General features: G+C 45.4%; 1 pseudogene; it reads right to left on the reverse strand.

The window, feature by feature from the left end:
- Positions 1-3,860: 3,860 nt before the first annotated feature.
- Positions 3,861-3,960, reverse strand: LOC124093696 (U6 spliceosomal RNA; annotated as a pseudogene).
- Positions 3,961-9,263: the final 5,303 nt, after the last annotated feature.

The following is a 9,263-nucleotide window of genomic DNA, read 5'->3' on the forward strand; positions in this document are numbered from 1 at the left end:
TGATCGGTCTAGTCCACATGGGCTCTGGAACTAGACAAGGAAAAATGGCTCTGGAGGTTTATTTAAGGGGGTATATCAAAGGCAGGGATAAGGTTTCAAGGGAGGAGTCTTGCTTGGGGATGTCTTGCAGTCAGCAGGTTGATTGACATCTTGGCAGGCCACACCCATCTCAGGTGCTGTGTGGGCCACGGCAGAGTGGATTAGAAATTCACATTGTCCCTGGGCAATTGACCAGAAAAATTGTCCACAGCCTATAAAAAACAATATGGGGTTGGAACCCAACAATCATTTCCAGACACCAGGTGTCTCTCTTCACTAGCTCCCATGCACAGTGACCCACATGTTATCCCATGGATGGCTCCTGACACCGGATGCTGCCACAGAAAGAGCCTGGGAAACCCTAACATCCTGTGACTCGGGTCACTGGCTATACTCTCCTGATGTCTCCGTCAACACATTTAGGGTTCCAAGCCTCCAGCTAGCAAAGCCTCTCCCTGCCCCCAGCATCCTAGGAGACCAAAAGAGCCCCTCATTTCTGGGCCAAGGCTACAACAGCCCGACAGGTTTTCACACTGGCTGTGCAGGAGCCTGTATGCACATGGGAATGCACCTGACTTGTGTGGAGGGGTGTTTAGAGCTGCGTACAAGCTCTCTGCCCACATTAGTTTTCTAAGGCCACCATAACAAATAGCCAGAAACTGGGTGGCTTAAAACAATGAAAATGTGTGCTCTCACAACTCTGGTGGCCAGTTAGATAGCATGGTGTTGAGAGAGCCGTGCTCCTGCAGGAGGCTCTAGAGGAAGAGTCTTCTCTGTGTCTTCCAGCTCTAGTGGCTTTGTGGCCATGACACCCCGGTCTTTACCTCTGTGTATGAGACCTCCTCTGTGTATATCCGTCCCTGAGTGTCTTATTAAGACACTTGCATTAGAGTTAGGTAGGGCCCGTTCTCACAATCCAGATAACCTCATCCTGGGGTCTTCATGATATCTACAAAGACCTTTTTTCTAAATACAGTCACATTCACAGGTTCCAGGGATTCGAATGTACACCTGTCTTTTTTGAGAGGGGCGTCATTCCACCCTCAAGAGCTCTCCAGTCGGGTGTGGAAGACAGGAGTAAGCAAGAAAACAAATTCACAAGCCATTTTCTTCCACTCAGTTGCAAATGCTGGGAAGGCAGGTTGGGAGAAGAGAGGGAGAGAGGCCTGGGAGCAGCTGCTCTAGACAGGGCAGCCAGGCAGGACCTGCCCCCTCAGGAGTGACGCTCAGCTGAGATCTGACCACCGCAGCAAGATGTGGCAGGATGTGATTCTAGGCAGGGAAAACGAAAGTCCCTTGTCCTGCAGTGAGAAGGAGCTTGGTTTCATAAAGAATAGCAAAGTGTACAGGGGCTGAGACAGGGAATGAGCCCCGGTGCTGTTGGGACCAAATAATTGTGCATTGGAGGCCATGCGGACACTTTAGGTTTCACTCTTTGTGAGGAGGGAAGCTTTTTGATCCTCACTACAAACACTATGAGAAAAATGAGGGCCAGAGGGTCACCTGGCCCACCCGAGGACAAACGGCTGGTAAGTGAGCTAGTATGGAATTCAACCCAAGTCGAATTCTTCTGAGTTATTCCCAAGGGGCAGTCGGGTCTCCCTCAGTATCCCCTCTCCTCATATGTGAGATCACTGGGCCATGGGGATCCTGGAGCCCAGCCTGGGCCTCCTGAAATTACTGGGCTTCCCCATGGAGGAGGTTACTGTGAAAAGAACCTGACTCCACAGCCCAGAGAAGCTCAGCCAAGAAGGTGCTGAAGGTTGTACAGTTGTCTTGATTGCCCCGTGATAGTGAACGGCCCTGCTAACCAGACAGGGATCTGTTTCCCCAGCTCGATGATCCCCCTAATTGCCTGGGGTGGTCAGTCCCCCAGCCTGGTCCCAGGCAGCCCCCCACCCCACCCCCTCCTCTGCTCCTCCTGATTGGACATGTCTCTTTGCAGCAGTTTGCAAGTTTATCAGCTCAAACAGGCACTCCTCAAGGACCCGTCCTCCTTGAGGACAGTGACCTCACTGCTACCCTGTTCCAGCCTGGGCTTAGTGACCAAGGGAACTGTAGCAAGAGGAGTCAATAAGCATGGAATCTGGACATGCTTCCTTGTTCACTGCTCCAGGTCCTGTTAATTTCATTTTGCAGATGAGGAAACTGAGGCTCAGTGGAGTGTAAGGGCCTATGTAGGGTAGTAAGTGAGCCAGGTACAATGGCGCACTCCTGCAATCCCAGCAACTTGGAAGGCTGAGGCAGGAGGACTGCAAGTTGGAGGCCAGCCTCAGGGACCTGGCAAGGCCCCAACAACTTAGGGCGGCCCTGTCTCAAAATAAAAAGGATTGCAGATGGAGCTTAGTGGTAGAGCCCTTGGGTTCAATCCCCAGCACCAAAATAAATAAATAAACCTAATGAGTGGCAGAATTAGAACATTCATGAATTAAAACACACTTCTATCTGCCTGGAAGTGGTGTGTGTGTTACACATTCGTCATGTTTGTGTGTATAAATACATGTAGATATGTATATGTGTGTTGATGTGTGTGTGTGTGTGTGTGCGCACAAGCTTTATAAATTGACAGAGCCATATACAAAAGAGGACATAAACCTGGTGTGTGATCCCAGCTACTTGGCAATCTGAGGTGGGAGGTTCACAAGTTTGAGGCCAACCTGGGCAACTTTGTGAGACCCTGTCTCACAATAAACTTTAAAATAGAAAGGGCTAGGGATGCAGTTCATGGTAGGGTGCCCCTCCCCGCCCAAAGAAAATGAAAAGGAGGGTTACAACTCATAAATGTACAATCTGTGAGTTTTCAAACTGGACATACCCATGAGACCAAGACCCACACAGTGCCCAGCCCCACTCTTGGTCACTACCCACCTCCTAGGGCTGATCATCGCCCTGACTCCTAATAGCAAAAGTTAGTCAGTTCTTGCATTTGATACAAAGAAAACCATATCGTATGCTCTCTCCCGCACACTCTCCTGCACACTCTGCTGGGCACTTTCCTGCACACCGCTTCTTTCACTCAAGACCGCATCCTTGAGATTGGCCTTATGAGCTTGTGTGTAGCAGTTGGTGTAGCAGTTTTTCTAGACTGTGTCCTACTTGTTTCAGTGAACTTTGAACTGTTTGCTGACCCTTCCTGCAGTTGGCCAGCATTTGCATTGCTTTTGTTTTGGAGATGTTTTTAAGAAAACTGCTACAAACATTGTTTTTAAAATGTGTGATAAAAGATGAATAAAATTTTAACATTTTGACCAATTTTTTTGAGGGGGGTGCATATCAGTGAAAGAAAGACCACTGAGCCACATCCCCAGCCCTTTTTTGTATTTTATTTAGAGACAGGATCTCACTGACTTTCTTAGCGCCTCACTTTTGTTGAGGCTGGCTTGGAACTCACTATCCTCCTGCCTCAGCCTCCAGAGCCGCTGGGGTTACAGGCATGCGCTGCCACCCCTGGCTTCTGACCACTTTTATTAGATGTTTGTTTTTGGAGAAATTTTAGGTTCACAGCAAAATCTAGTGTGAAATACAGAGAATTCCCATAATTGCCCCCCATATGCACAGCCTTCCCCAACAATGCCCCTACCAGATTCATGCATGTGCTACTCAGTGAAGCCACATTGACACGTCATTGTCACCCAAAGCCCATGGTTTCCTTTAGAGTTCACTGCTGGAGTTGTATATTCCATGGTTTTTGACAAATGTATATGGCATATATCCACCATTATAATCTCATACAGAGTAGTTTTACTGTCCTAAAAATCCTCCGTGCCCTGCCTGTTCATCCCTTCTCTCTTAACCCCTGGCCAACACTGATTTTTTTTTTTTTTAATATGGAATGCTTCCTGAATGTGTGTGTCACTCTTGTTTAGGGGCCACATTAATCTCTGTATCATTCCAATTTTAGTATATTTGCTGCCAAAGCAAGCATAAACACTAATCTTTTGGATATTGTCATAGTTCTGCCTTTTATCAGAGTGTCACATGGCTGGAATTACACAGTGACTTTTTTTTTAAGGTGCTGGGGATGGAACCCAGGACTCACACATGCTAAGCACATACTCTACCATTGAACTACACCCAGCTCTGGAATTTCACAGTAATTATTATGTAATTTCCATATTGACTTCTTTCACTGATATGCATTTCAGGTTCTTCCACATCTATTCATTACTTTGATGGCTTATTTATTTTTAGCTCTGAATAAAATTCCATTTTCTGCATATACCACCTGGGTGCCTTCAGGTCATTTGCCTAGAGTTTATTTACCCTTCACCTCCCGAAGGAGATCTTGCTTGCTTTCAAGTTGAGGCAGTTATCACTAAAGCTTCCGTAAACATCCATATGCAGATTTTTATGTGGACATAAGTTTTTAACCACTCTGGTTAAATACCAAGGAGTGTAATTGCTGGATCATATGGTAAGAATATGTTTAGTTTTGTAAGAAACTGTCAAGCTGTCTTCCAAAGTACCGTTTTGCATTCCCATCAGGGATGAAGAAGTTCCTGGTGCCAGCCTTTGGGGCATGTCAGTGTTCCTGTTCCAACAGGCATGCAGTGGTCTCTCACTGTTGCTTTATTTTGCATTTTCTTGATGGCACAGGATGTGTGGAGCACCTTTTCACATGCTTATTTGGCATCTGTATGTCTTCTTTGGTGAGATGTCCCTAAGATCTTTGACTCATTTTTTTTTTAATTGGGTGGTTTTCTTTTATTTGAATTTTGAGATTTCTTTGTATGTTTTGGATAAGTCGTTTATCAGATCTATCTTTTGCAAATACTTTACTCCAGTCTGTGGGCTTGTCTCTCCCTCCCCACCCTCGTCTCTGTCTCTTTCTCCCTCCCTCCCTCCCTCTCCCTCTCCCCCTCCCTCTCCCTCTCCCTTTTTCTCAGTACTGGGGATCTAACCCAGAGGTACTTTACACTGAGCCATATGTTGCTTAGGGCCTCGCTAAGTTGCTGAGGCTGGCTGTGATCCTCCTGCCTTAGCCTCCTGAATCGCTGGGATTATAGACATGCATCACTGCACCCATTTACTTTTTATTTTTGAGACAGGGTTTTGTTAAGTTTCCTAGGGCTTTGCTTAGTTGCTGAGGATGGCTTCAAATTTGTAATTTTCCTGTCTCAGCCTCCCAAGTTTCTGGGACTACAGACATATGCCACCAAGCCTGGCTTTGTCTTCACTTTTTTTTTTTAATATTAAAAAAAATTTAGTTATAGACGGACACAATATTTTCATTTCTTTTTTTTTTTTTTTAATGTGGTGCCGAGGATCAAAACCAGTGCCTCACGTGTGCGAGGCAAATGCTCTGCCACTGAGCCAAAACCCCAGTCCTGTCTTTCTTCACTCTCTTGATAGGGTCCTTCCCAGAGAAGAAATTTTTACCAGTTTATTAATTACATCTTTCATGGATTATGCCTTTGGTGTTGTATCACTAGCCAGCCATAATGGCACATACCTGTTATCCCAGTGACTGGGGAGGTTGAGGCAGGAGGATTACAAGTTGGAGGCCAGCCTTAGCAATTTAATGAGACTGTTTCAAATTTTATAAAAGCTGGAATATGTAGCTCAATGGCAGAGTGCTTGACCACTGAGCTACATCCCCAGCCCTTTTCATTTATTTTTGGGACAGCGTCTCACTAAGTTGTTTGGGACCTCACTAAGTTGCCCAGGCTGGCCTTAAACTCAAGGTCCTCCTGCCTCAGCCTCCCCAGTTACTGGGATTGCAGCTATGCACCACCACACCCAGCACTGTGATGTATTTTGAGGGTATTTAACTTTTTGAGGGTATTTAGATGTCTGTGTCTAGAATCCTTGTTTTACAGGTAAACATCCAATAGTTAGTTTAGCATCATTTATTGAAAAGACTGTCTTTTCTCCATTATGTTGCCTTTGTTCTTTTGTCAAAGATCTGTTAACTGTATTCATGTGGGTCTAGGTCTGTGCTCTCTGTTCTGTTCCATTGATTTATTTGTCTACTATTCCACCAATACCACACTGTCTGGATCACTATGGCCTTGAAGTTGGGAAATAGTCCTCCTGCTTTACTCTCCTTCCATATTATATTATCTATTCTAAGTCTTTTACTTTTCCTTGCATACCTTAGAATTGATTTGTCAACACCCACGAGATAATTTGAGGTCAACCTATTCCTCTCAGTTTTACATTACTAACAGTTTTTACTCATATTTTGGTAATGCTATTAGGTGAGTAGAGGTTCAGAGTCATCCATCATTCTCCAAAATAATCCTCATTCCCTTACCAGTGCCTTGGGCTGACCTTACAGGGTTTTAAAATTCCACCTTCATAGTACACCAGTGCATAGGTATCTTTATTACCCATCTCTCTGATGAGGAAACAGGCTCAGAGAGAGTAAGGCATCCACCCAAGGTCACACAGCAAAAAGAACCTGAATGTGGATACAATTCTGTCACTTGTGGTTTTTTTTTTTTTTTTTTTTTTTTTTTTTTTTGTGGTGCTGGGGATTGAACCCAGGACCTTGTATATGTGAGACAAGCACTCTAACAACTTAGCTATATCTCTAGCCCAACTTATGCTTTTTGACGTATCCATCCAAGATACTCTTTTCAAATACATGTGTATATTTGCTTTATTTTTACACAAGCAGTATTCTGGCTCAACTTTCCCCAATAGATTTAGGTCATTTCATGCCTTTATATAACTTTCTGTCACATATGTGCCTTTTTTCTCCTGCTATTGAATATTTTACTAAAGGGATGCTCTCTAATTATCTCACCAGTTCCCTATGGGATGGTATTTAGGTTATATCCAGATTTTTGCTACTATAATAGCTGTCTTCATGATGATCTCTTAGCACTTTTCCATTAATTTATACAAGAAATTCTTACTTGATCAAAAGCTGTTTGGTGTTGTGGTTCAGGGGCAGAGCACTTGCCTAGCACATGTGAGGCACTGGGTTTGATCCTTAGCACCACATAAAATTAAATAAAATTAAGGTATTGTGTCCATCTACAACTAAGAAAAAAAATCTAATGCTTTAAAAAGAAAAGAAAGTGTTTTTGTTTGGGTCGGTACTAGGAACCCAGGGACGCTTAACAACTGAACTACATCCCAAGCCCTTTTTATTTATTATTTTGAGACAGGGTCTCACTAAGTTGCTTAGGACCTCACAAAGTTGCTGAGGCTGGCCTCAACTTGCAATCCTTCTGCCTCAGCCTCCCAAGTCGCTGGGATTACAGGCGTGCACCATGAGGCGCTGCTCAAAAGAAAGTGTTTTAAATTCTGAACTTTACCAAATTCCCCTCCATGAAGGTGTCCCATGTGAGCGGCAGAGGCTGTACTCTGATCCTCTGCCTGAGGACAGACATCTTGTCTCCTGCTCCCTGCTGGGCATTGGCTCATTCCCTACCCAGGGCTCATTTCCATGGTTCAGACCACACTGACCCTTTCTGTTCTTAGATGCCAGGCTAGTTCCCACCTCAGGGCTTCTAAACTTGCAGTTCCTTTAGCCCAGATGCTCTTCCCCGCAATCAGCCGTGGCTTCCTCCTCATCTTTCCCCTTCCCCTTTCTCAGAGAAGTGTTTTTCCAATTTGAGTCGATCCATGCCAATTCCAGTCACTGCCCTGAGTTTTATTTCATTTACAACACTGAAAGGATCCTGTTATTTACTTGTGGTTTTTCTCTCTGCTCTCCAAAGGCTGGGAGTTTTCTTTTCACACACAGCTAGATTCCTAACACCTGGCCCTCAGCAGTCATTCGGTACCTTTGCTGCCTTCTCTCTCCCAATCTCATATAATATTCCATTTTTCTTCATAAAATGTATTTATTTCCTTCTATCATATATAATTTACTTCTAGATATTGTCTGACTCCCTCACTAGGCTGTCACCTACAGAAGGGGCGGGGATATTGTTTGGTTCATTTCTGGGTGTCACATCTCAAATGCCTATTTGTATTGTTTTGCTTTGTTTTAAGAGACAGGTTCTTGCTATGTTGCCAGGCTGATCCTGAACTCCTGTGCTACAGTGATGCCCCTTCCTCAGCCTTCCGAGTAGCAGCAGCTCCTCGAATGCTTAGAATAGTGTATGATGCATAGTGCTCCATAGACACTCCATAAGTGTCCTCCAGGGAAAAAAGAGAAAACAAACCTGTTCAAGGTTTATCTTCATAGTGTTACCAATGTTGACCCAAGCTAGGTCCTTTTTCCCTCTCAGAATCGTAGAACCCATCAGGCTCAGAGAGACTAAGGTATCCACCCAAGGTCACACAGCAAAAAGAATAGAACCTGGTCAAGCAGCATGGAAAGTTTTATTCTTGGACAAAGAATAGGAGAAGCCCAGAGGCTGAGCAGGTAGTAGATATAGATTAAAGAAAGGAATATTCCTGTGGTTTCTAGGATTGGGTGGAGATTTTCTAAGAATTCAAGTGCTCCTCTGGCTCCTATTAAGGGCTCCTTTGGTCGTTGTCATGGTGATTGTCAACTGACATGGCACAAGATTAAGGAAATCTTAATAGGGAAATGAAGTACAGTGAGATGGTAACGAGCCTAAAAAAGAACCACGCTTGCATTGCAGCTGAAGCTATCGGGTCAGGTTCTACCTGTGCTGTCCTGGTGGGTAAGCAGGCAGTTGGTCAATTTCCTTAGTTCTAGGATGCAAAAAGTATGGTTAATATATTGTGTAAGACTCTCAAAGAAAAAGTATGGATAAATATTTTAGGTTGCATCGATCCTCGTACAGAATGTGTAGATTCGTTAGTTTGGGATAAGCAACTTGGCCCTTTTTCCTCAGTGACAGTTGCATGGATGAGTGAGGATCCTAACCCCCAACCTCCAGGGTTCACAGGCTGTCCTCCAGAGAAAAAAGAGAAAACAAACCTGTTAAAGAGCAGGTTTCCAGCAGGTGAGGTCTTTTGGGTGACCTGAGCAGGACCTGCAACCTCCAAGTAAACCCAGAGCTTGGAGGCCAACGAGCCAGATGGGGGCGTGGCTTGCCGCAGGTGAGCAGGCGACTAGCCCCGGCCCCGCCCCAAGAGGCTCCGCCTTCCGGGGGAGGCTCATAAACCTCTAGCCAGGAAGCCCCGCCCCGTTTGCTAGACCATGCCCAATTTCCCGGGCCCCGCCCCGCCAGCGAGATTTCGCTAGGTCGTACCCTGGGAGCCCCGCCCTTCTTGGAATCCTGCCTACTCCGCCCCCCGAGGCCCCGCCCCGCCTGTCAGCCGGCCGCTGCGCCCGCGGGGCTCAGCTCCGA

Source organism: Marmota monax, unplaced genomic scaffold (genome assembly GCF_021218885.2).
Source record: "Marmota monax isolate L192 unplaced genomic scaffold, Marmota_monax_Labrador192_F-V1.1 WCK01_AAM20220418_F8-fsc00092, whole genome shotgun sequence".
In the NCBI taxonomy this organism is placed as follows: Eukaryota; Metazoa; Chordata; class Mammalia; order Rodentia; family Sciuridae; genus Marmota; species Marmota monax.